Here is a 23,456-nt window from a genome sequence, read left to right as displayed (position 1 = left end):
TGCTTGTTGAAAAGGCAGTGGTATCTTCACTTTAGAGCTGATTAAGCCAAGTACGTTTTCTTATTTAAAGGATGGCTTTGGTGCTTTAAAAGGAGGTACCATTTTTGAAAGCTAGTTGTTAGGTTAAAAAAAAAAAATTTCTTTTTCTCCACTACACATAATGGCTGAACACGGTTTCCAGCTAAAATGTTACCCATTAGGTGGTGGAATCAGACAGTCAGTGACGCTGGCCAAACGGAGCTCAGCCCAAGATATAAGGAGAGTGGTAAACAGTTTGAATGTTCCCATGTGCTTACATTGCACACTTGTGTAGTCTTTGGAAATGGAAGTGAGTGCACACTGGCATGCTTCTTTGGGCAAAGATCTATTGTTGGGTTCCACAATTTGTACTTAAAGTGAAAGAGCCTTTAAAACAGGTTTGCCTGGTGGTAGCAGTGCTATTCTCTTAACAGATAATTCTGTCCACATTTAACATGTAAAACCTAGTCCAGTGTGCAGAGCTAGGCAGTCAGTAAATGTTTGAATCCTTTTACCCCTCAGTAAGTGTCATGTTTTTACCATCCACCTGCCTGCCTTCCTGACCCTGTTCAATCAACCTTTGGACCAGTGTGTTAATGAAATGTTACTGCAGTAGAGATTTTGAGATCATTGGTATATAATGCAGATATCACACAAAACTTTTCTTGTAACAAAAATTGCAGTTTTATTGCTTGTGCCTCAACTATTTAAGTGAGTATTAAAGGGCTTGGAGAAAATTTCGGCTTGGTGTATATTTGCAGAAGTGAGTTCTGCTGAATTTGGTGGCTCATAGTGGTACCTAACCGTTTCTAGGTTCACGTCTCTCTGAGAATGTTGACAGCTGGGCAGCTTCTCCCCAGGAATATGCACATTTGCCTTTGGCTTCAGGGGGCTCGCAGACCCCAGGTTAAGAGCCATGCTTTAGTCAGTAGGCGAGGATTCTGTGTAGTAGTGGCTTCCCAACCACAGCATGCTCAGAACCACCTGGAAGTCTTGTTAAAGCAGGTTGCTGAGCACCAGGCTTGGGCCAGGAACATGGGTCATTCCGCTTTTCTAACTGGTTCCTAGGTTTTGGTGCTGCTGCCGCTCCGGGGTCGTGCTAAGAATGTGCCGCAGACAGTGATGCCCAATGGTGACGTGAAAAACGTGACTAGGAAATTCTTATTAGAGAATAGCAGCCCTGTAAAAGGTCACACATGGTGTGCTTTAGCACTCTAAAAATGAGATTAAGTGTGATTACAGTTCCAGCTGCTACATTGATCATGACCTGAAGCATAAAGACTTTATGTTCAAGATAGTCCAGGCCATTTAAATGCAGCTGAGGAAAGTGTCTCAGAAGCTAGCGCATCAAGCAGACAGGTCAGCTAAGCAGAAATTACATTCCATAAGCATTTTAGTGGCACATTTCATAATTTTTACTCCACATATTTGCTTTGGGTAAATAAGATGGTTTTTTTCCCCTTTTTAGGTACAAGGTTTCTAGAGTAGTATATATATTATGTAACAAATTATTTTCACCTTTTAAAGGCTCCACCTGTATTCTGGAAGCAGTCTAGGAGGCATTGTGCAGGTAGTAAATCCTGTTGGATTTCTGCTGATGCTGATAAGCGAGTCAGGTACTCTGATGTAATACTGACAGGCTGGGTGTCGAGAGTGGCAGAAGAGCAGGGAAGAGGCTGTGGTTAAGCTGGACCTTGATTGGAAAGGCAGAGGTGCCTGATGTGCATGGTCTCCATGTGTCACGTGCTGGCATGTGGCCTGCACGTTCAGGGACACAGCTGGATCCCACTGGAACTTCACTGGGATCTTGAAATCCGTGTAGCCTTGATTTTCTGTTGCATATGGAAGTAGAAACTGCACTCAGCTGGCCATTGTTCCTTGGTAGAGGGGCGTCTTCGAAGGTCTAACACCAGAACCTGTTTCACTTTACCCAGAGTGACACTTAATAGCCCCAAGAGGTTGAACATGCTGATTGAGTGACCTCTGGACAGTGTTCACATACCTACTTACCGTTTGAAGAGGACAGCTTTGTGGTCCTATGATTATTTCGATATTCCATTGCTGATAGCCCTGCAGTGGCTTTCAGAAGCTTCCATTTCCATTCCCAGAATTAAGTAGGACTCCTGTAGCAAGTAAGGAAACCCAACTTGAATGAGCTTAAGAAATGGTGGCATTTGTCAGCTCCTCAGGAAATTATACCTATCCTTCAAGATTAGAACGAGAATCTCCAAACCAGGACAGCCCCCTCCAGCTCTGCTTCTCACTTCATTTTTAATAACAGATTTGAAGAGGCTGAAGCTCGGCACTGGCAGCTCCAGGCCCACATAAATGAGTGACACTTCCTGAGGTCTAGAATGTATTTGCTCATTACACTCATCAGGTAATTGTTTCTCTTTTTAAAAACCTGCGCAATCTTTGCATGGTAAATGGAAGATTCAGGATTTCCTCCCGCCCCAGTTTTATTGAGCTATGATTTACAAGTAAAAATTGTATATATTTAAGATTTACATTGTGAAATGATTACCACAACCAAGCTAATTAACATATGTATCACCTCAGTTACCTTTGTGTCTGTGTGATGAGAATACTTAAGAACTAGTCTGCAACTTTCAAGTGTAGAGAATATATTAACTACCGGTTTTATATTAAATTTTGCTCCAAAAGACGCATTAGAGCTGATTGTCTGGCTAGGTCTTATTTTTGGGGAAACATGGTATAGCCACCATGCTGTTCATTAGATCAATGTAATTTCCAACTGAAAGTTTGTATCCTTTGACCAACATCTCATTTCCTCCACTTCCAGCTCTTGGTAACCATCATTCTCTTGTTTCTATGAGTTCGGTTCTTTTAGATTCCACATGTAAGTGAGGTCGTGTAGTCTTTGTCTTTCTGTGTCTGGCTTATTTCACTTTGCATATCCTCCAGGTTCATTCATGTCGGATATGGCAGACTTTCCTTTTTAAAGGTTGAATATTCCATTGTGTGTGTGTGTGTGTGTGTGTGTATCACATTTTATTTATGCATTCATCCTTAGACAGATACTTAGGTGGTTCCCATATCTTGGCTTTGTAAATAATGCTGCAATGAGCACAAGAGTGCAGATATCTCTGAGATAGTGATTTCATTTCCTTCAGACATACACCCCAAATGGGGATTGCTGGATCCTATGGTAGTTCTATTTTTAATTTTTTGAGGAACCTCCTTCATGTTTCCTGTAGTGGCTGTGCCAAACTACATTCCCACCAACAGGGCACCAGGGTTTCCTTTTCTCCACATCTTCGCCAACATTTGATATACTGACGGTAACCATTTTGACAGGTGTGAGGTGACATCTTATGGTTTTGATTTGCATTTCTCTGATGATGAGTGATGTTGAGCACTTTTTTATCTGCTTGTTGGCCATTTGTCTTTGAAAAAAATGTCTCCTCAGGTCATTTGCTAATTTCTTTTATGTGATTTTTTTTTGCTGTTGAGTTGTATGAGTTCCTTATATTTTTTGGATATTAACCCCTTATCAGATACATGGTTTGCAAATATTTTCTCCCATTCCGTAAGTGCCTTTTCATTTTGTTGGTTTCCTTTACTGTGCAGACGCTTTTAGTTTGATTTAGTCCCACTTGTGTGTTTTTGCTTTTGTTGCTTGTGCTTTGGTGTCAGGTTCAAAAAATTATTGGCAAGACCAATGTCAAAATTTGAGTTTCCCCCGCTGTGCTTTCTTCTAGGAGTTTTACGGTTTCAGGGCTTATGTTTATGTCCTTAATCCATTTTGAGTTGATTTTTATATATGGCATCAGGTAAAAGCCCAATTTCATTCTTTTTTGTGTGGCTATCCAATTTCCCCAGCACCGTTTATTGCAGAGGCTGTCCTTTCTCCGTTGTAAATCCTTGGCTCTTTTGTCAAAGATGAATTGACTGTAAGATTCAGGACTTGCATTAGGGAGGGTGACTTGTCCTATACTTGGTACCCATTTGAGAGGATAAAGGAGTTGGAAGCACTTTTTTTTTTTTTTTTAACAGAATGGGGGTACTTTTCACCAAAGATGACAATGAGCAAACAAAACAAAATGGAGACTGTATAATTCACGTTGCACATAAAATGGATGCTTAGTTCTTGTGAGAATACAGAGCCTGAGGAGTTGAAAGCACAAAACGTTGAAACCTTGTCATATCTTTTTATAAAACGCATTTTTTTGTTCTGCTTTATAATTGTTCAGTGTCTATCATAAAAATATCTGCCACCTCCCAAGTTACTGAAATAAAGTTAATGCTTCAGGAGTGTATGTTGTGACTTCCTCAGCTCCTGTCACAGTCAGGACCAAATGAGTAGTGCCTGAGTGCTAGGAAGGCCGGCTTGGAGAGCAGGTGACTTGGACATCTGGGATGACGCTGGGCAGGAGCCAAGGCCATGGGAGGTGGGCCTCGGGCAGGGGGGACCTCTGCTAGAATTGCGCCTCAGTCCCCTTTGCCCTAGAAATTCTCCCTCGTCTCTCTTCCTGGGTGATTTCATTCTCTCTGGCTTCATTGGCACCTGTACCTGGTGACCCCTCACAGCCCAGGTGGGTGTGTCCACAGGCATTTCAGATAACATGTATGGAATTGAATTTAACCCTAGAGCCCACTCCTGAGCCAGCTGCTGCTTGACTGTGACCTATTCACCACACTTCATCAGTGACCGACGTCCCTCCCAGTCTAGACCATTCCACTTCACTGGCCTGTCACTCTCAGGCCATTGTCTATAGTTACTGCACAGCCTCAGCCCCTCTGGTCCACTTGCTGCTTGAGGAATTGTTCTGAATGAAACGTCATGTCCCTCCCTCGTGTGGCATGGGGTCCCTTGTAAACCTGACCTAATTAACTCTCCAACCTCACTCCTCAGATGTCTTCTGTCAGTACACGCAGACCCAGGGGAAAACTCCGAGACTGGAAATCTACCTCCCTAAGCAGAGGGCAGGGAAAGGCCAAAGAACGAGGCCTGGCAGGAGTTTCTTAAGGGGGACTTAGCGCCGAGGCGTGTCTGGGGTTGCCGTAAGACGAAGTGGATAGTTCCTCGCCCCTAGCAGGCACCAAAGGATGTGACAGCCCCAGGTACATGTCTTAAGTGTTTGACCAGGTCAAGACAATGACTTGTGCCAGGAAGCAGCACGCTGTGGGGCCCAGGAGGTACTGGTTTATGTGAGAAGGAAAGCTTTGATTACCATCCGGCAGTGTCAGTGGGATTTCCCCTCCCAAACGCGCGGAAACATAAGGAACCAACTTCCCCCGTGAGTGCCTTCCTCTCCCGCTCCGGCTCTCATCTCTTGCCTTGTGCACAGGACCTCTGGATAAACAGACATTTGAGTCCAATGCCCTCATTGATTTTACCAACAGGATGAGAGAGTGATGCCTTCCTAGTTGTAGGGTGAGGTGCCCCTCACTGGAGAGCCCATAGAGACCTGGAATGTTCTTAACCACGGCACTTACTAAGACCTACCATAATTTGGTAACCTGCTGCTGTTTCCTATAGGTCACTCCCAAGGACATGGTGTCTGAATCATTGGCTTTCCAGCATACACATAGATAAATGCTTAATGGATGAATGGAGTCCAAATGGGCAGAAGTAGGCTGGGAAATTTTTGCAATGAAATTAATATAAAAGTAGAAGTAAAAGTGTATGATTGTGAGTGGTGATAAGATCTGTTTTTAAAGCTATGTCACTGGATTATTAGAAATAATAGTTTGAGAATAGAAGGGAACCTATCTTGAACCTATCTTCTCATATTTCTTGACACCTAGCTTAGCAATTGGCAAAAATAAATTTTAAAAAGCTAATCTGGCAGTCACTGAAATAGCATTTACAAGGTTTTTAAAAAACAACTTAGTCATAGTCAACTATTCATCCTTTTCTTGAAAGCTTATCAAATGTGGGGGTGAAATATGTATAGTTATAATTTAAGGCTGCTGTTCTTGGGACCAGTTTGTACTCCGTTTTTCCCCAACCCCTTTGAAAACACAGGATTGTATTTTGTATTTTACCTTTCCCTTGACTGAGATGGACGTTATACAGCAGTCCGGGTAGTATTTCATACAGACCTTTGAAGACTTGAAATTTAATCAACTTTCACAGATGACTTACTTTCAAGTTTTACATTCAGAGAAAGGCTAGCTGAAATGATCATATCCTCAATAAATGTTTGATGACAAAAGACTTTCCAAATTTTCTTTAACTCCCCAGGTATTACATTAGACATTCAGCAAGTTCAATTTCAACGATATTACAATTAGAATATTGGAGTGACAGTAGTCTCAGTAGACACAGTGGTTTGAATTCTGGCTCTTTCAGGTAATTAGTTACTTGGCCACTTGATTTTTCAGAAATACCATGTTTCCCCCAAAGTAAGATCTAGCCGGACAATCAACTCTAATGCGTCTTTTGGAGCAAAAATTAATATAAGACCCAGTCTTATTTTCGGGAGAAACACAGTACTTCCTGAGCCTTGGGTCCTCATCAGTAAAATACAGAAAAGTAAAATTACAATGTAATCATTTGCTTACATGCTTTCCTGCTGGACTACAAGTTTCTTGATGCAGAGCTGGATCTTATTCTTTAGATTCTGAGTACCTACTCTGGCATGTCAGTAGGCAGATAGTAAATATCAATTGAACTGAATTCAGGGAGGATGGGGAGTCTGGTTAATTTGACCTGAATTAAAATATTCTAGAACCTGACAAAATTAGAGAGGACTTTGCTTTCTGGGCTCGGCCTTACACTGATAGATTTAATTACGAAGAGAAGTTTCAGGGTGGGATGAGAAGGCAGCCAAAAGGTTTTTACTACCCCTTTATTTTATTTTTTTTAATCAAAACAACACCGAGCAACATTCAGATGTTTCTGTTAATGTTTTCATTTTTGCTAAACTTGGGATTTCTTCCTAAACACTCTTGAGTCATAAGATTCCTTAACTTTGAGAGTAGAGGCTCACACCAAACTTTCATACGACACTTAATTTCTTGTGGATAAATTTTTGGCCCATAGTCTCATTTCATTTGGGCCAGTAAGAAGGTATGTTGCTCTTGATTCTCCAATAGAAACAAAGTGACCAACCATCATGCTTTCAAAATACAGAGGGACTTGCAGTGGGAAATTTGCAGAATTTACATGTTCTTTCTTTTGCTGCATGTAACTTCTGCAAAAGGGCTTACAGATCTTGTCCTTTCTTAAGAAAAATAGTATTAATTCCACCTGTTTCCTATGAAAAAGGAAAAAGTATTCCATGTGAAGCGTCTAGGTGTTGGAGTTAGCTGAGGGCAGTGCATGGGGAAGTGGGGGGAAGTGGGGAGGTTGGAAACTAAAGTCATCCCACTGACTCCTTGCCTGGGATGCTGCTATAGGCCTCCAGCTGCCTGGACAGCACACCTTCCTTCAGGATACATCTAGTGTCCTGCTTCTTACATTCATCATACCTCCTGAGTGTCCCTCTATTGGACAAAGTCACACACAAAGACACCTCAGAGGCCATTGACCTCTTGTGTCACCTCATCCACGCAGCCTTGAGCTTGGTCACATTGGTGCTGCGTGGGCTCGCAGGGCTGGCCTTGGTTCCACATGCTTGGGCAAGCCAGTGCTTTCATGTGGAAAGACCTGCCTAAGCTACTCTCCAAGGGAGGTTGTCTGCTAGGAGGACACTGAGAACTCACAGATTCCTTTTCAGCGCCAATAGCATTAAGTGATCCTTTAAGAAATTTAAAATATTCTGGATTCCTAAGATTTTGCTTCAGAGAAATAACTGAAAGCATCTGTTGTTAGAGTGCTAGCCTAATGTTGAAAGTCTTTTGACAGTGATTTTAAGAATCATCGTTAATCCAGTGTTCCCTTATTTTAACTTAGGCTCTCTTTAAATAAAGTGTAACAAAAACAAATCTGGATTTTTGTATGATGTTTTATGATTGAGTTCTCAAAGCCAGGAGAAAGGTAGAATATTAACAGAGGACAGTGAGGCATGGAACTGTCAGGTGACTTGTTCTGAATCACAGAATTAGTGATTAAAATGCCTTCAGGCTCATCTTCCCAGTTTGTACCCAAGCCATCTCACCACAGGTCACAGTGCTTTGAGAATAGTAAGTTGATAAATATCCTCATCTTAACAGGATGCATGTTTTAAAAACTTACTTGGTGGTTTCCTCCAGTTGGAAGTAAGCTCGAGGACGACAGTGCCTTTTTACTGTTTTTCACTGCTGTATGCGTCCGTAGTGCCTAGAGCGGTCTCTGGCACAGGATGGGCACCTCAATAATAACTAAGTGAGTTCATTAAAAAGGTTCCACACGCACAAAAGTTGTGGAGTCTGTCAGGGAAGGCTCACTAACAAAACCTGTCAGAAGCGGCCCCATCTCAAAAAAACTCAAGAGACAGTTCCCAGTACTTGCCAACATGAAACCCTTCTCATAGCATGGGTTCTCTCTCAATTATATGAGGTCTGATAGTTCACAAACTTGTTGCAACGATGTTGCTAACCCTTTTTGATTATTCATTATGAATTTGTACCAACTGGACACACAGTGAACCAAGCTTACTATTTGGAAGTGCTGAAAAGGCTGCATGAAAAAGTTAGACGACCTGAACTTTTCGCCAACAATTCATGGCTCTTGCATCACGACAATACACCAGCTCATACGGCACCGTGTGAGGGAGTTTTTAGCCAGTAAACAAATAACTATTTGAACACCCTCCTTACTCACCTGATCTGCCCCCCAATGACTACCCGAACAGAAAGGAAATATTGAAAGGAAGACATTTTGATGACATTCAGGATATCAAGGGTAATGCGACGACAGCTCTGATGGCCATTCCAGAAAAAAGTCCCAACATTGCTTTGAAGGGTGGACTAGGTGCTGGCATCGGTGCACAGCTTCCCAAGGGGAGTACTTTGAAGGTGACCATGGTGATATTCAGCAGTGAGGTGTGCAGCACTTTTTCTAGGATGAGTTCACGAACTTAATTGTCAGACCTCATACTTCATTGACTTACCACAGCTGGCCTTTCCCAGAGCCAAGAAAATTAACTTTGTTGGAGTGACTTTAGATTATGTGGTAAAGGTGATTGCAGGAAGCATCTAAGCCAGCCTCGCACACATCAACCTTAGAGCAACTGGTGCCTGGAGACACCCATTGTAAGTCATATTTACTCTGACTTGTTCCAAACAGTTTAGCATTTAAAATTTTTAGTTCATTCCATGCTGAAAAGCATTTCACAGCTAGCATACAGGGAAAGGACTAACCCTCAAGGAAAAGCACCTCCCTAGCCAATTTGCAAAGGGGTACGGGTTGGTTTGATTACAGATAATAGTATTCATACAGTGAGCTACGGCACTGAGTTGCTATCCCCAGGCACACAAGTTTTTCAAGGAGGGGTTTGTCAGCCCCAGCCTCGCATTTCAATCCAAGGTAAGCTGGTGTTTTGTGCCCTGTGTCACCATGAAATGAGCAATAACCGGTGAGCTGTGTGTATCTGTTTGCCTCAGTGAAATGATTTACACCTACCAGCTGGACCACATGGAATCTCGGTCGTCACTGCATAGGGCTCAAGGCAACTGCGTGTTGGACACTGAACCCGGCTTTTGAGAAGCAAATAGGAGCAACGTACGTGTCAAGTAGTATTTTTACAAAAACATTTACTTTCTCCCGACATCCCATCAAGTTCTGCACAGCCATTGGCCAAGTTGCCATCCTGGCAGCTGCTTGTGATCAGCTGTGTCGCTTCTCGTACCGAGTGTGGGCGGGGGCGTTGGACACGCGACAGAGGGCGTGGTGATGAGGACGACGACAGCCCCACCAGGTTGGAAGCGGAGCGAAAGGGAGCACTGGCGCCATCTAGTGGCGGCGGCCCGAGCGCCCGACCCTGCGCGGGGTGCTCCTGCGGACGTTGGTGGCGCTGCCATCTGCCAGGCACTGGAAATCTAGAGCGAACCTCGGAGACTCCGGGATTAAAGACTCGACGTCCCCAGGGACTGAAATGTGATTCTAATCTCAAGATGAAAATGCTGGACCATTTATTTCTTTGGGAAAAGACAAGTTCATCCTGGAAAATGCACAAGGACATTTTGTTAAGTCTTGTTTCAGGTCCCCATAAATTAGAATTTTATAGGGAAACGTGTTCCGAGTGTATGCCTCTTCTTTGGCAAGTCAGCAGTCTTTCCAACTACTGTTTCTGAATTACATTTTCTCATGTCTTTATCCTAACGTCCCAAGTCTGTATAATCACTGTGCAGAGATCAGGGGGCAGCCATGGTGTGGGGGGGAAATATAGTTTCTGGGACCAGAGATGTGGCTTGTGTCCCTGATCTGTCACTTACTAGGGAACTTAACTCACAAGCTGCCCGCGTGTCTGTGCCCTCATCCGCGCCTTTTCCGTTGCTGGGTGAACTGTCCGCACTCCATCGGTCCAACCACTCCTTGCTCCATCTCCTTTTGACCACCCAGGACGTGCTCCAGCGTCTCCCTCTTTTCCGCGTCATCAGTTTCCCCCTCTCTACTAGATAGTTCCATGGGCACTCAGACATGGTGTAATTTCTCCCCTTAAAAACACCTCTTGACCCTCCTCCCCCCTGCAGCTAGGCCCCCTCTCTCTGCACTTTTATGTTATAGCAAAGCATCTCTCAAGGCCTGTGCAACTCTCTGCCTGTCCCATTCTCTCGAGACCCACCCGCAGACTCGCCCTAGCCGTTCACCAAGGCTGCTGTTTACCAAGGAAATTGGTGACCTCGGTGCTGAATTCTGAGGTCAGCGTCAGTCTCATGGTCTGTGGCCTGTCAGCAGCCCTGGACACGAGTGTTCCCTTCTCCTGGAAGCCTTTTGTCCTCTGGGCTTCGGACACTACACTCTCCAGCCCTGCTCCACCGGCTGCTATCTCCCCATTTTCCGCACTCAGTCCTTGGAAGTCTTTTCCAGCTCTGTTCTCTCCTTACTGAGCTTAACCAGCTTCAAGGCTGAAAATTCTGTCGATATTCTGAGGACTCCGGAGCAGCGTCTGCGGCCTGGACTTCACCCCTGACCTCCAGCTCCAGGAATCCAGTTTCCTACTGGACGTCTCGCCGTGCACACCTTGGGACCTGTCACACCTAATGTGTCCTAACAACTTTTCATTTTCCCCTCAGACCCGCTCTCTCTCGGCTCCTCTCCAGCCTAGTTAATGTCTTGGTCCGCCTTCCGGATGCTCAGGCTAAAGATCTTGGGGTCATCCTGACCCCTGTTTTCCTCTCACATTCACATCCAGTCCGCAGGAAACCCTGTCGGTTTTCCCTCATGATGTAGCCATTTCCCACCACGTCCACTGTCACTCTGATCCCACCCCACTTTAGTTTTCTCCAGAGCCCACACTATATATTTTGTTCTTATTTATGTAATGCCTGTCTCCTCCACAAAAATATAAGCTCCCTGAGAGCTGGGTCCCCTCACCCCAAGTTTATTCATTGCTGTATCCCCAGGGCTTTGAACTGGATCCTAATTGGTGCTCAATAAGTAGTGGAAATGAATGAATGAAGGAAGCAATTGGTGAATAGCAGGTACTTGATATATGGATAAATGATAGCTATTATTTTTGTCCTTCTTAGGTATCCAATTTGCATAGGAAATTAAAAGAAAAACATTGTATTGTGAAGGAGCAAAAAGACGTATCCTGAAGGTGGGATATGGTGCTGGACCAGGTCCCTTTGAGTAGCCATTATCTTATAAAGGGAGAGGGGGCTGTGTTGAGTCACAAGAAATTTAGGAGCTATAACACCAAATGCATTGTCTGGCTCTTGATTGAACAAAACAGCTTTAAAAGACATTTTTGTAGTATGTGGGGAAATTTGAATATGAATTCGACGTTAGACAATGTTGAAAATTATACTGATTGTATTGTCTGTTTTAATAATAATTGCAAGTATGTATTACCATACTCATTTTATGTATAAAAATATACATATATATGACATTTAATTTTTAGGGGTGAAACAGAGTGATGTCTATAATTTACTTTAAAACACTTCAGCAAGAAAAGAAATACATGGGGCGAAGCTAGCAAAGTGTTAACAATTGTGAGACTGAAGCAACGTACATGTAGGTGTTTGCTGTACTATTCTTTCTATTTCTTCTGTATGTTTGAGAACTTTAATCATAGGAAAGTAACAGAAAACATGCTATGAGCTTTTGTGGAAAACTAAGCGAATTGCCCTGCCTTGGCTGTCCACCCAGCCAGATGACCAGGGCCGCAGGCTGGTGGCCTCAGCTGACCTCCCAGACCCTTGCAGAGAAGCATTGCACAGCTTGGCAGGTCCAGGGCTGCTGCCACGTGGCTGGTTTGGCAGCTTCGGAAAGATGGAGGATGGACCTGAAGGCCAGCTGCTCCTACGGGACAGGCAGCTCCCTCAACCAGCCCAGCTATTCCAGCAAAAGGCGTGTGGTACTGGATCAAGCCTGGAGGGGGGAGGGCCCCAGCACCACGCCTCTGGTTTCTAGTAGTACAGATTTATGGTGTTTGAACTTGGAAGGGGGAATAAAATCCCCCAGTCTAAGTCAAAAGCCTGCTGGAACCACTCTCCAAAGCTAAGCAGAAGGGAACTAAAACTCCCTCGGTGTGGCTTCAATGGGACAACTCATGGTAACTGACATATTCAAAGGTGCTCATGGACAGTGGTGTTTTTCCTGTCTTCAAAGTAAATTTGGGGAACAATAAGTCCATTTCGTTATTATCTCTAGGTTATGGGATTCGGGGTGATGTATTTTTCTTAATTATACTTTACTGTATTTTTCAAGATTTCTGCCACCGCCACCTATTATTCTCACAACAAGAGAAAACAAAGTATGGCTTTTTGTCTATACCTACTGTGTCAGTTGGGACAAGTTCTGCTGTGACTAATAGCAAATGCAGATCGAATTGACGTAAACAGGGGCCGGTGGGGGAGGTGCGTCTGCTGCTTCACAGGCAGGGCGGCTTCAGGGACGACTGGGCCTGGGGTTCGGTGATGACATGCCACTGGTCTCTCTCTCTTCATCCTTCATTTCTCCCTCTAGATTTGGCACTATTTTCAGGCGGATGCCCCCTCGTGGTCACATTATAGCTGTAGTGGCCTTAGACTTGTATCTTTCCAACTTCAAGTCTAGAGGGAACAACTTCTCTCTCGTGATTCCTGGAAAAATGTCCTTTGCGTCTCATTGGCTTATACCCACCTAAAAACCAACGCCATCAAAAGTGAGATAGAGCAACTGATTGGTTCGTGTCCAGGTTACATGCCTCACCTCTGAGATGGAGGTGGGACCCTCTGCCCCAAGCATAGGGGCTAGGCATAGGGGAGGGTAGTTTTCTAGAGGGAACTTGGTGTCCAGTTAACAAAAGAGAAGGAATAGAAAATCACAAACGCTCAGTCTTCCTAACTGCTTCCAGAAAGGATTTGCAATAATGCAGGGAGGAGAAAGCTTAGTCAAGAAAAGTTGCTCTAACCGAACATAAAATTTAGCTCTGAGCTTCCTGGCAGCCAAGGAAAAAGGGAAAGGCTTGCTCACAGAATGCTAACTCATCAGGATTAAACAGTAAGGAAGGATCAACAACTCTGATAAAACTTTGCTAGATCCCAAGGCTCCGTGTCATTTGCCGTCTTTCTCTGTTTTCTCTCTTCATCGCCAACCTTTCTCACCATTTCATTTTTTGTCTTTCTTGGGCAGTCTTCACCTTTTTCTCATGCCACTGAGATGAGCCCTGTCTCACCTAGAGCCATCGATGGTCTGTTGAATGGGAATCTCCAGGGGCTCAGACTGGTGCCATGAAAACATTTCACCATCTATTCCTAGAGGGAGGTGGTTAACCTTAAAGCCAAAGGCTAAAAACCTACTATCATTGAGGATCAGCCAGAAGCGAAGGGCGGAGGACCTGGAGTTGAGTCCTGTTTCTCCTTTACAGCCAACCACCCGCTGGGCTTCCTCTTGGAAAAGGGATGAGGCACTGGATCCGCTGGCGATGCCAGCCTTCCCCCGTCACTGCAGAAAGTGCATTACACAGTGGGAAAGCAGAATTCTCCTCACTGCAATCCACTTCACCATGTCTTTTGCATCAGAAAGGTTTTCAGAGCTTTTCTTCCCAGACCACAGTTTGTCACAGATCCTGGGAGTTTCACACTCAATTCTTTTTCCTGTGCTGACAACCGGAGGAAGCACATCTGTTGGGGCGGGTGGGGCGCTGGACCATCTCCCGGTCCTCCTGGGCTTGATGACGCAGGAGCCAGCCAGGGCAGCAGCAGCTGTGACACTCAGAAGGGCGTCGGAGAGCGGGGAGCCAGACTGACGACGCCACAGGGGGCTTTGGGAAAAGAAAAAAGAATGCCATCGGCTGACCCCTTACCCCCCACCCCACCCCTGGGCTTTGAGTTTGCAATGCAGCCAGACGGGACTGGTGTGCCGAGTCGTGGGGCAAAGAAGGACCCCTTTTGGCTTTACTCCTACTTGGGATAGTTTCTTTCCTAGATTTGTCCTGTTTGCACCTTTTTCATTGACGGCAATTTTTGGTTTCTTCCTGGAAATGCAAAATAGGAGAATTTGACTGTGGAAAGGGAATGATTTAAAGCCTTTCCTGTGTAATCTGTTCAGTCTCTCTTTTGTGTTATTCTTATAGTCTGGGTTTTAGTATTTAGCTTGGAGTCGTATTGTTTTATAATCTACTGAGGATTCCTTTTACCTCACAGAACGTTTATTAGTGGGCAGCACTCACCTCCATCTCCAAGGTGAGGACCACTGCTCAGAATTGGTCTTAATTATTTCTGCCGTTTGTTGGGGACAGAGTATGACCTAGTAAGACTATGCCTAGATTGTCTGTCATGGTGGAAGGACATGCCTACTGTATGTCCCTTTTCAGCTGTTATGTCCCTCCCTTCTCTCCCAGGACCAACGGACAGGCTGCAAAGTCTTTCTTCCAAGACAGAAACCCCACAAGGTCACTACTCATATTCTATAGTTAGAAGCCTTATTTTATGAATTGGATTGCCACAGAGTGTATCTCACATGATTAGATGTGTTTTCTTTCCCCAATAGTTTGTGTGGGTCTGTTACAAATGAACTAATTTTGCTTTAAACAAAGCCCTTTTATTATGCTAACTGACAATGTATAAACACAGATTAAAGGTTTTTTCCTGAAAATAGTTGTTTTAAAACACCAGCACAGGAGAATAATGAGTAATTTTACGGATGGTGGTACTGTTGGCAGTTTTATAGTGAAGGAAAATAATTTGGCAGCTAAAGCAAGTTTGTGTCTTGTCTTAGCAAATGGTATTTACGAAACAGCCGAGTCTGGGTCTATACCCAGGACCAGTAGAGCGACTGGAACAATTATGTGGAATTCAGGAGGCTTTCTGTAAACAAGCAAATATTTCCAGTTGCCAATGGAAATGTAAACATAATTCAATTAGTGAATATGCTACTAGCTCTTTTCTAGCTCTGATTTTAGCTATTTTCAGCTGAGGGTGTGAAATTCCTCCCTTTGTCTTCCCACTTACTCATCTCCAATTAAATGATTTACAGTCAATTCACAAGCCTTTAGGGATTATCAGCTAATTGCTAAACATTGACTAACAGTATATTGAAGCGCTGGCAGGTAAGGGTAGTTCCCCCAGAAATGTAGCTTATAACCACTGCCATGGGTCTGTTCCCTGCATTGCCTTCTCCGGGGTGCAGGTGAGAAGAACACACTGATCAATGCAACCTTTGATTTCTTTGGCAGGAAACAGGTCTTTGTTCTCGCACTTTTCATTCATTACAGAGCTATTAGGAGAGGAAGAGAGTGAGAGAGAGAGCCGGTCTCCATGCAAAATCATGGCCACTCCGGACCCACAGTGCAAAGTGTGTGTGTGTGGTGGTTAATTTTATGTGTCAGCTGGAGGGTTTTTTTGATGAGATTAGCATTTAAATTGGTGAACTCTGAGTAAGGCTGATTGCCTTCCCTAATATGGGTGGGTCTCATCCAATCAGTTGAGTGCTTGACCTGAACAAAAAGTCCTGACCCCCTAAGCAAGAAGGGGTTTCCAGCAGATGGCCTTTGGACTTGATCTACACCACCAGCTCTCCTGGGTCTCCAGCCTGCTGGCCCACACTGCAGATTTTGGACTTGCCAGCCTCCATAATTGCATGAGCCAATTCATTCCTTGTAATAAATCTTTTTCTATACATATCCTATTGGCTCTGTTTCTATGGAGAATCCTGATTAATACAGTGTGTCCCGCTGAGACTGGCTCATTTGTGCAAGTTTGCAGACTTTCAGTCAATTGCTACCATCTTCTTCAAAACCCCTCTGCCAAAAACACACACCTCCTGCCTGTCTCAGAAGCATCTTCTTGGTGTGCTTGGACACCATCTAGTGGCAAATTAAGGCACTGCAAAGTTTTAGCCTCCCGGCTTCACTACCCCATTACCAACGATTTAATTCCCTAAGCACCTATTAGTTGACCTCCACATTCATGTGCTTCATTCACTCTTTTAATCACTCAACAAACATTTCTCGTGGGCTTGCTTGTGCACAAGGCATTGCAGCAGATGCAAAGACTGCCCAGCAAACACTCTGTGGGGACAGAGCCCCAGAGAGCAGTTTCCAGGCTCTCGGCCTCACGTGGAGGGGTGCTGGCTCGGGTGGTAGATGGCCGTCAGCTGTGGCTAGTTGGCCGTCAGCTGTAACCATTGAGCCATTGGCCACTAATATAACTGCTGCGGCTACGGAGGGAAGGAGAGCAGAGTCCAGGAGAGTGGAGGAGAGTCGTGGGTCGATTGGCAGAAAAGCGGACAGCAGGTCGCACGTCGTGTGAACCCAGCCTCTAGTGAGACCACAGTGGTATGACTCCCCTACCTATGGCTCTGTGGGTGTTCCTTTTGGGCATAGCCACATCCTGCGTTCTTATATGGGGAGTGGGAGCAGAGACCTCGCATGACACCCTGCACGACACACTCTCTCCCCTTCACAGAAACTCACAGTCCAGCCGGAGACACGGAATAAAAGCGAATGATTATCGTTAGGTGTGCACAGGGACAAGCCGGAAACGTGAACAAGGAGCCAAGGCATGAACAGGGGGGATTTCAGTGTGGGCCCCTATTTAATGCAGCGTTTGCTGTGTTCCAGGCACAGTATTCAACTGGCTTGTGCTGCTGGCTTGTGGTCCAACGGGAGCTACACACACCGTGGTGACCGCCTGTCGTGCGGGAGACCCTGCTCGCTGCGCCATTTGTCATGCGGGAGACCCTGCTCGCTGCGCCATGTGTTGTGCGGGGAGGCGTGCAGGGTCTCTGGTCCCGCTCCCCTGATAACGCAGGATATGGTGTGGCCAAAAAGGAACACCCACGGAGCCATAGGTAGGGGAGTCATACCACTATATTCTCTCTGGCGGCACTATACTCTCAATGGAGGCTGGATTCACACTGTCCGCAAACCGCCATCCACACTTGCCAGCCCAGCCACCATCTTCTTGCTAGCCCCCATTCTTTCTCTCTTCTCCTCTCTCCTCGGCTCTCCTTCGTAGCCGCAGCAGTTATATTAGTGGCTAATGGCTCAATGGCTACAGCTGACGGCCAATCAGTCACAGCTGATGGCCATCTACTACCCGAGCCAGCACCCCTCCATGTGAGGCCGAGAGCCTGTAAACTGCTTTCTGGGGCTCTGCCCCCACACCGCCAGTGTGACTTCAGCTGAGCGGGAGGGATGCACTGGTCACCCAGGTCATCCCATCAGGGGGCCTTAGGGATCGGACCAGTGGGCAGATTTCCCTGAGAGGCCAAAGCTGGTGTTGTTTGAGGGAGCTGAGCACAAGTGTGGGTGACGCAAGTGACGGATCACTTGGGAGGCCTCAGACAGGAATCCAAACAGAACGCCTGGCAACAGGGGGCCCGCCCCACACTCCCCGTCCTGCAGGAGGCAGGGGGTGCTATGGGATCAGGACAGAATGTGACAGCTTGTCCTGGGTCCTCTTGGACTGATCATGGTGTCAGTGTTCTGGGGGCTGGGGGGTGGGGATGGCTGGGAAATGAGCATTTTTTTAAAGAAGAATCTGTTTATTTTTTTAATGGCAGATGACCAAGCTGAGATATTTTCCCACTGACAGGCTGGGTAGATGGGGGGTGGGTGGTTGTGTGGAGGCCTTGGGGTGAATTCTCAGAGGTCACTGGTTATCTGAGTGGTGAATGTGGGCGAGACAGTATGACGGCATCAGGCCCTGCGCCCTGGTCTCAGCAGCAGCTCCTTTTCAGGGAGTGAGGTAGTGGCATTCTGGTCCCCATTCTTGACCTGGAAACCTGGCTGTGTGTTTGTGACATGACAGAGGGTAAGGAGCCCCAAGGGTCTATTCTCTGCCCTCCTCCCTACAATCATCAAGGTGGGCCCCTGGGCTCTGGCCTGGGCTGCTAGGTGGTCAATGGGGGTGGGGAGTGAAGTCCCAGATCCAACAAGGGTGAAGCTGGCCACCAGCTCTGGGGCCAAGGTGGGGATGAGCTGGGAACAGCAGGAACTAAGAAAGAGATCTGAGGGGAAGGGTCAGGCTTGGCATGGGCGGAAGAGGTGTGGTCAGTTCCAGATCTTTATTGACACTATGTGTCAGGTGCTGGGGAACCACTGAGAGGACAGACCAAGTCCCTCCTTCCTGGGGCTTTCAGGGCAGTAGAGTGGGGAGCACTTCCAGGCGGCCTGGGCAAAGTGGGGCTTTTGCAGGGAGCATTGCTGAGAAAGAAAAGTGTGGGAGTGCTGCCAACAGGGGAGAGTGGCCAGACACCCACTGCTACGGTGCCAGCCTGGCCGGGGCCACCTCACAGACCTACCGTGGGACATGCCCATGGCCTCCTTCCTGGGTGACATTCTCTACGGGCACGAGGGACCACTGACCAGCTCTGAAGGCTTTGGTTTGTTTCCTCATCTATAAAACGGAACTTTTTAATTTGTAGGATTGTTGTGAGGTTTAAACGGTATTTTAAAAAATACTCTGGAAGTTGGAACCCATTGTGGAAACATAAGGGCTGCCTTCCCGCTCAGGTTAAACTTGAGGATTCAAATTTCTGAGACTCATAGAACCTTGCCATTCAAAGGGGATGTCGTCATGCCCAGCCCACGCCTGTCATCTACAGGTGAGGAGACTAAGCTCAGGGAGGTGGCTGTCCCTGACCCCCAGCCGCAGAGGGCAGAGTGGAGCGCGGCTGCAGCCCTGGTTTCCTGCCTCGAAGTACAGGACACGTCCTCACACGAATGGTAAAAGGCTCTGGGAGGCTGGATTTTGCCAACTGAAGATATGGTACAAAACAAAACTCCATCCACAATCACAGTCACTCTCACAGTCACTCTCCCCTCCTCTTGAGGGGCCCACATGGAAAGTGGCAATCGAGTGACAAATCTGACCTTCATTGTGGAAGCTTCCGTGGACCTGGAGCCTCGTGCTAGGTGAGTCGGAGCTGCTGCATGAGATCAGACACAAAGCCTGGGTCCGGGTCAGCTGGGGTAACAGCACGCCTTGCTCTGTGACATCCCCGTGCAGATCAGATGCTTCCCACTCAGACATTGGGTCCTCGATAAAATCAATAACACGTGCCCCAGCTTTCCCCACCGGGACCACATTAATCTTCACATTTTTGCCACATCACTGCTTCTTGTGACAGCTCAAGATGTTTTTCTGCTTCTGAGTGTCCTTTTTATTCAAAGACTCTGCGCCCCACGGACGTGTGAACCAGCGGTCCCTCTGGCACCCCATGCCTTTCCATTTTCCCAGCTCAGCTTCTGCCTCTTTGCTTCTCCCACAAGTCTTTCCATATCATTCATTTTGACATTTAAAATTTCCAGGTCTATTCTGAAATGCCATGAACACTGCCTTTGTCATTTGCCGGGTTTTGGAATGCTGAGAATCCCAGGACACTGGCAGCGGGAGGCCCGGCGTCCGTGCAGTGGAGATGAGCCTGTCCTTCCCCTTCAGGGCCCGCAGCCACACTGCTCGCTGCCTGGCCTTCTATCATCTCACTATACCAGCCCCATCGCATGGAATCACTGCAAGCATTCCATTGATTCAGGCAAATCACTTCTGTTACCCCACTGCATGATTTCCTCACCTGCCGGGTTCCTGCTCATAACAGGCCCTCTGGTTTTTCGGAGAGGCTGTCGGGGCAGACAAGCCAGGATGTGTTTGGGGCTCCAGACAGGAAGGCTGTCTCCTCAAAATTCTTAAGTGCCTAAGTGCTGGGGCCATTTTCATGAGATTGCATTATGTCCACTTTGCTATAGTCAAAGGTACTACTTTTGCAAGGTTATGGCGCTCTTACAGCAATCTGCTAGTCTGTGGGTGTGCTGAAGGGCAGGCAAGCCTGGGCTCTGGAACTCCGCCTTCAAGCGGCCCACTGCCTTCCTGGCTCTATTTCTGAGCAACACACAATGCTCCCTACCAAGTAGGCACCCCTTGGAGTTTCCAGAATTATGAACGATTATGCAAACACCGCTGCACCCATACCTTAACATGGAACACCCCTTTCCAATTTTGACAACACAGAAATCAGTGACACACATTTCCGGCTTCATTTTTACTAGTTGTTCCCAGGCTTTTGGGTTCATGGCTGGAAAAATTGCAAGGCTGGCACAGGTAACCAAGTTTTATTTTGCCAACTGAAGACATGGCACAAAACAAAACTCCATCCACAATCACAATCACTCTCACTTCCTAAAGCAAAGCACATTTTTATGCCAAAACAGTAATGGAAAGGGAATACAGTCAGAGTGAGCGGGGGTGCTTGCCGAGAAAGGACATTCTCACTGCGGCCCAATGAAAACTGTGGCAGCCAATGTCAGTTAGTGCGCCAGCATTTCTGAATTCCAGCTCTTCAGTCTTTAAACAGATGCACGAATCTCTGAGGTCTTGTTAAGATGCAGGTTCTTAATTCTTAGGTTGGGCCCGGAGAGGCTCCTTTTGATGACTGCCAGGTGAAGCCAGCTCCCAGGTCCATGATTCTAGTAGCAAGCCTGCTCTGTTCTACGCCAAGAAAAATCCCATCCTTCAGTCCTATCAGAGAAAAACAGGTGAAATGGTTATTTTGTGTCATGTGAGCAAAAACATCACTTTCAACTGGATTCTCTGCTATGTGGCCGTCAGAGACCGCCACTATAGGGCCAGGAATGTATACGGACCCTGTGTGAGAATAACAGCCACTGGGCAGCTCTGTCATCTGGGCCCGACAGCAGCTCGACCAGAGTGACCAGGGCTTTCAAGCCTGGCTTCCTAGACTCTGCAGATCCCACCAGGCACCTGCCTCCTTACCCCCCAAAACCCAAACCCAAATGCCAAACAGATGTGATGTGCTCTGGGAATCAAATGTGGCAGACCTGGCCAATCACTGGGGTGGCTCTCTGAGGAGAGGAAGTCACAACTGAGTCAGTCTTGAAAAGCCCTGCGAGTTTGCCGGGATGTGGGGGCAGTGAAATGATGTGGAGGTGCCCCCAGTGCATGTGTCCCATGCACGTGTGTGGGGTCGGTGGCGGACAGGAGGGGAGGGTGGCAGGGTGAATCTGGAGCCGTGACAGACGCCTGACTGAGCCCCACAGGGAGACGTGCGTTTGACAGCCTCACCCGCACACACATTTATGTAACCGAAGGCAGATTTCATATAAAGTACTTCGCTCTACTGCAGGTGACATGCTCTAATTTTTTCAAAGAAATTCGAACATGTTGGTCCTGATCTACAAAACCAATTTCAGGGCCCACTCTTGGGTCATGACTCAGAGTTTGATAAATACTCAAGTACACTGAAAGCTTTTTCTCAAGTTGAGAGTATGTGACTTTTTCTCTGTTGTGTGTTCTCTAATTTAGTTTTGGGATGAAGAAAGAAGGGGAGGTGTTGTAAAGCATATACATTTGTTGTTTTTAAATAGTGGGCGTTTGTGATCATGCTATTCAAGGCATTATGGGTTTTAATCTTAAATCTAAGAAGAACCCCTTGGATACAGTATGTGTGCAATATTAACTGTACATGTGCAATTGTCATTATGCTAATAATGTAATCATAATTTTGAATAGATCAAGGCATGTTAACTTTATAAATTTGCCACTTAAGCCAATAAAGCAGCCTTTTAAAGGAAACATTAAAAAAAAGAAAGCCTAATTTAGGAAATAGGCATTTAAAATTATGATTTCTTCAAATTCCACCCTGCAAGACCTTAGTGAAGGGAGTTTTTCCATTTATTTCTTTGGCATATGTCAGAGCATCTAAGAAAAGAGATGAATGGATCAATGCATGAACTAGCACATTTACAGATATTTAAGTCCTTGGGAGGAAGATTTCAGGACAAATAAATTTTTAAAAGTGTAGTCCAGATAGATATGAACAACAAAATATTTTTGAAATTAAAATTTAGGTCTTTTCAGTTACAGTTGATATTCAATATTATATTAGTTTCAGGTGTACAGCCTAGTGATTAGACATATCTACAACTTACAAAATGATCACCCCAATGAGTCTAGTACCCCTGACACCCCGCATAGTTATGACAGTATTAACTATATGCCCTAACTACCCATTTGTATTTCTTCCCCTTTTTCATCCATCCAATCCCCCTCCCATCTGGCAACCATCAGTTTATTCTCATATCTATGGGTCTATTTCTGTTTTGTTTTGTTTGTTTATTTTGGTTCTTTAGATTCCACATATAACTGAAATCATAGGGTGTTTGTCTTTTTCTGTCTGACTTACTCACTTAGCACAATGCCCTCTAGGTCCATCAATGTTGTTGCAAATGTTAAGGTTTCATTCTTTTTTGTGGCTGAGTAATACTCCATTGTACATATTTACCACTTCTTTGTCCACTTGTCTATTGATGGACACTTCGGTTGCTTCCATATCTCGGCTATCGTCAGAGATTTTAAAGCTTTTAACAGGAGAAATTTTCTGTAGGAGAACATGGTGCCCCGAGCTCTGGGCTCCTCCATTAGGTGATCCAAGTTGCTGTCCCAGTGGCTACTTCAGCTCTAACAGAATGACTTTGACCCAATCTGACCCAATTTCAAATTCTGGGGAGGGGGAATCAGGTTGGTTCACCTGGGGCAGATGTCCATCTCTAGTGCCAACAGTGGGTCTGCGGTCACGAAGCCCAAATGCAGTGTTAGGGCCTCAGTGCTGCCAGCTTGGTGGACTCTTCTGAAAGTCACGGCCTGGGCAGACCCCCCAAAAAGGGCTCTGATGCTGTGTAACCCATTGTTCAAATGAGACCTTTCCTACAAGCCAACTATGACAGATGAACAAAGGCAAAGTTGTTCAGGTAAAGGGGATGGGGGCCAAAGTCCCACCAACCTGGCACCCTGCCCCCAGGGCCTGAGGACAGTAGTTTAGAAAACCATGGATCTAGGTCTATCTCCTGTTTGCACAGAAAAATGAGGCCAGCGAGTGAGGTCACCCCCTCAGAGGTACACAGCCGCTTAGTGTCAGGGCTTGGACCTGCCCCAGG

The 23,456-nt window shown here is 45.9% G+C and overlaps 1 long non-coding RNA gene across 1 annotated transcript; it reads left to right on the top strand.

Annotated features, from left to right (window-relative positions):
* The first annotated feature begins 18,184 nt into the window (after positions 1-18,184).
* LOC141567828 (uncharacterized) lies at positions 18,185-21,877 on the top strand. The gene is made up of 3 exons (XR_012490680.2): positions 18,185-18,318; positions 19,112-19,421; positions 19,818-21,877. It is a non-coding gene; the product is annotated as an uncharacterized LOC141567828 (long non-coding RNA).
* Positions 21,878-23,456: the final 1,579 nt, after the last annotated feature.

The sequence above is a fragment of the Rhinolophus sinicus genome, chromosome 6 (assembly GCF_057876585.1).
Source record: "Rhinolophus sinicus isolate RSI-liver-muscle chromosome 6, RSI-T2T, whole genome shotgun sequence".
Taxonomy (NCBI): domain Eukaryota; kingdom Metazoa; phylum Chordata; class Mammalia; order Chiroptera; family Rhinolophidae; genus Rhinolophus; species Rhinolophus sinicus.
The sequence above is the reverse complement of the archived record's forward strand: the minus strand, read 5'-3'. Positions and strand labels throughout refer to the sequence as shown.